The sequence below is a fragment of the Gopherus flavomarginatus genome, chromosome 9, assembly GCF_025201925.1.
Source record: "Gopherus flavomarginatus isolate rGopFla2 chromosome 9, rGopFla2.mat.asm, whole genome shotgun sequence".
Taxonomy (NCBI): domain Eukaryota; kingdom Metazoa; phylum Chordata; order Testudines; family Testudinidae; genus Gopherus; species Gopherus flavomarginatus.
This window is the reverse complement of record NC_066625.1, coordinates 89,845,911-89,850,233: the sequence shown is the minus strand read 5'-3', so window position 1 is coordinate 89,850,233 and position 4,323 is coordinate 89,845,911.

Below are 4,323 nucleotides of genomic sequence, written 5' to 3'. Positions count from 1 at the left end.
TACACGGCCAAGTCTGCACGAGACACTTTGCTGGAATAGCTAAGACAATTATGGGTGTGTCTGTTTTTACTGGGACAGAAATGCCTCAAAAACTCTAGTGTAGCTGCAGTGGTAGTGACATCAAAATGCTTTTGGCTGCATAGTTTATTTCAATTAGGGTGACCAGACAGCAAGTGTGAAAAATCGGGACAGGAGGTGGAGGGTAATAGGAGCCTATATAAGAAAAAGACCCAAAAATCGGGACTGTCCCTATAAAATCTGGACATCTGGTTACCCTAATTTCAATCCAGGACCCAGTATAAACTATACCGGCAAAGCACTGTTTTGCTGGTACGATTTGTGTCAGTATAGCTGTGCCAGCAAACCTTTTCCAGTGTAGCCCAGCCCGCTAGCGGCAGGAAAGAAGAGCACCAGCACAGAGGAGAGGGCTCAGCAGTCGTTTTCCTCCAGGAGTGTAACCAGGAGCTCCTGTTGGTGGTGTGCTCTGCTCTGCCACTCTTTGTTCTTCTACTCCTCTTAACTCCTCTAGAGACTGACTATGGTGGGAAGAGGTGGTGGATGTGTCATGAGAGAGGGCGTTCTCTCAATATTTCGAGCCAAGGCAAAAATAGTGGGAAATTTAGTGAGAGAGCGTATTCTCATGAGATTTCTGAAGTAATTTGATGGCTTTAGAGAGTCTAATAAAACCCAGGCCCCTAAATGCTTATCTGACTTGACGTTCTTCCAGGGTTCTCCCATTTCTTGCCAGAATCAGATTCACTCTGTCAGTACAGAATCACTGCTCACCTCAGCTTGTGGAAAGTGATACTCCAGAACAGGCTGAAGGAGACTTACATTGGATTTAAAGTTCTGTGCCAGCATTGGGCTGCATGCCAAGAATCCCTGTGCTCATTCCTCGGGGATGTGTCCCTCACTGCTCAGCTTGGACATGATCATCATACCATGTCGTTTACTGGTTGCTTTGAATCTGAGATCGGAGGTTATAAGCAGTGATAGGGCTAGAACCCGGGTCTGCAGACTTTTCTGGTGGTGATCCACTTAGCAAGGCTGGTAACAGTACCACATGGTAGGCCATGAGTCACAGAGGCCCCCACGCCCACCCACAGAGAACCCGACTGGCAGGACGTTCCCCACCTCCTGATTGGCCCAGGCACACTCTTTATGCCTGGGGAAGCTACAGGAAATGTGTCTGTGCAGCTGGTGGAACTCCAGCTAGTTGCTGCTACAGACTCTGCTTCCTCATGCTGTTCCTGACCTCTGGTTCCTGACCCTGGCTTTGCCTCCTGGCACTGTCGCATGGTTTCTGACTCAGCTTGTCTCCTGCTTCTGGTTCCTGACCCCGGATCGATCGACAACTCCAATTCCTGCTGTCTGATTCTGGCGCTAGCTGCAGTGACCTACCCCTGACGGGGGTTAAGTAAAACATCACAGCTCTAATTCTGACAATTCACAAACCAAATGAGAAGCTTGCTCCTGCACCAGAGAGTCCCCAGCCAGATGAGGCAACATTCGAGTGTGGTCCAGCACCCTAGCCCCCATACAGAGATCGTCAGAATATTTCCCAGAGAGAATCAAGAATAAATTAAGGGGGAGGAGGGAAAGTGTGTGTGTGTTTGGGGGGGGGTGTCCTGAAGTACCTCCCTCATAGTGCCCAGCACTGTTAGTGGAGCAGAGACTTCTAGGTAGCTTCCAAATTGGAAGCACCACAATTGTGGGATGTTGTCTGGAGGATTGATTGGGCCCCGGCAGCTGCCATGCTTGACGCTTCCTGTCCACCCAGAGACTGCCAGAGCTTGCTTAGAACAAGAGGGAGTGACACAGTGCTTCAGGTGAGGAGCAACAGAGAAGGATGGAGAACAAGAGGAACAGCGATGGTGAACTGCCCTCCCTCCTTGACAAAAAGGCTTCTGTTCTCCATGAAGTGATGGACGTGAGCCACAGTGAGGAGGGTAATAGCAGCATGAGTGGCTCTCAACAACTCTGTAGCCTCGGGAGAACGTTCCTCTGCTCTCCTGACTAGTGGGTGTGGTCCACCTGGAATTCAAGGGAAACCAGGGAGTCTCAGGAGGTTGGGGGAAACGTATCACCCTGGTTGGTTTGACCTCAGGCTGGGGCTTGCTGCTTTGTAGGAGAACCTGTGTCCAGAGAAGTTAGGGGCAATGTGAAACAGTTGCTGCTTGTCAGAAAACTTCCAAGTGTTTCTCAGTTACTTAGAATGCAACAAAAACATTTTTGTAAACATGGTGAATTGGATTCTCATTGGCACCACTATAAGCCTGTGGATTTCAATGAAGCTATTCAGTGTAAGTCAGAGGAGAACCGCCGCTGGTCCAAAAATGTCAGTATTCCAAATTAGGGTGAAAATTTTCATAGAAATTTCAAGTTTTAATGGCAAAAAAAGATGAATTTAAAAAAAAAAACAAAAAAAAGAAGTCTTTTATTACAGCTGTAGAAATTAAATAGCATTGTGTTTTCTCTGCAGAAGGTGGGGAGCCCAGAGGCTCAACTGGATTCTGTATTTATGCTAACTCTCAATATGTTACAGTCTTTACCATCACCTCGCTTCTCCCTCTTGTGAGACTCTCTCTAAGCTACCTCAGGTGTTCTGGAGCAGGTGTTGCATTTTCCCAGTGCTGCTCTGCTCAGTGAACCAAGACTCACAAGGAACAGGCTGGCTAGGCAGTTCTTTAATGATTTGACAAAGATGTGTCTGGTCAGAAGATGCATGAAAAGAGAGCTTTGGAGCGTGCACACCACTCCAGTTGGGTGGGTGCTTCCTGTGGAAGTCATACAGAACTGTGAAATAGTCTGTCGTTTTAGCAAAATCGAGATGTTTCTCATACTGGAAGGCCGGATTTATTGGCTGTTGCTATACATTTTATACAGCAGGATTAAATAAACAGTTAATGGTTTGTTGGGATAGATGGATGGGTGGATTTATGGTCCCTAAGCAGCCACATTGCCTGTGATAACTTATGCTGTTCTGCTCTGTAAGAGGATTGAGCAGATTAAATGAAATCATGAGACATGCTATGCAAATTACATCCCAAATCAGATTTTCTAAGAGAGATTAGTGGGGGGAAATTGTAAACAGTAAACTTTTTTTTCTTGCCTTGAATGTAGGGTACCCTTTCCAAATGAATTAGCAAAAGGTCAGCCCTACAGCTAGCACTAATGCCTTAATATTCTCAGGAACAGTTTTAATAAAAAAACCAACCCATCCCCCTTGCACCTCGGGATTACGCAGAGCATTCCAATATTCCTGTTCCGTGCTGATTGGCTAATATTCGTGACATTTACTGGGAGAAAATCTAAAACAGCAGTGGAAAATCTTTGCATGCCCATTTCCACTCAGCCTTAATGCACGCATCAGCTCAAAACTTTCATTATAGCTGGCCTCTAGATCAATAGGACATTTGTGCTTTTAACAGATTAGTGCCTTTGACAACTGTCTGCTTACACACATTCTGCTGAAGAGCATGGACAGAGATGTAAATCTGTCAAATTTCATGAGCATTGTGTCCAAGGACCTGTAGGAGTTTTGCATTTGCTTACTTTGTCTTTTTAATCTCTTTTGTTCCATGGTTGAGCAATGACATATTGAGTGATGGATTTGAGAACTGAAAGCCTTAACAATCATTGCAGCTCCAAGTTTTATAATCCACCACAAACTGATTTCATTTTCAGGTGCTCTGTATTTTTATGTGCCAATTAACTAGGGATCAGTTGCTGTGACATAATGTACTTGTTCCAAAGTTTGAATAATATGGTTACCATCCAAGAAACAGTTACTCTTATTGGATTTGCTCGCATCTGAGAAATTTATCTGCGCCGTGTACCAAAAATTGTGTGCAACAAGGTAAATAAAAATGAAGGTGGATTTGTTGTTAGCTGCAACTTTCCAGACAGCCTGTACATTTTTAAAGGGACTCTGGGAGGTCAGACACTATACTGAGAGGTGTGGTATAACTATGGAGACTGAATAGAATAGAAATATGGCATTAAATCTAAGTCTCTGTTGTTTGTCTCAGGGGGTTCTGTTCCTTTGATAATTTGCTTTTTGTTTTTAAGGGACAATAAATAGAAATCAATCCATTATTTTTTTTTAAATTGGAGTATAAAATTTACATTAACAAATAAAGATTCTCCTGCAGTGCTTTTCTCTAGTGCAGAGAACCAGACAGTGAAACTGACTGTAAACTAAAGGGAAACCGACTGGTTTGTTTTCATTGTCCAAGCTGAGAGAAATGGCAAAGGTAAACAAATGCTGAAAAGTCCATTCGATTTCTGAAGCGTTGGGTTTTAATGATCGAATGTGATTTG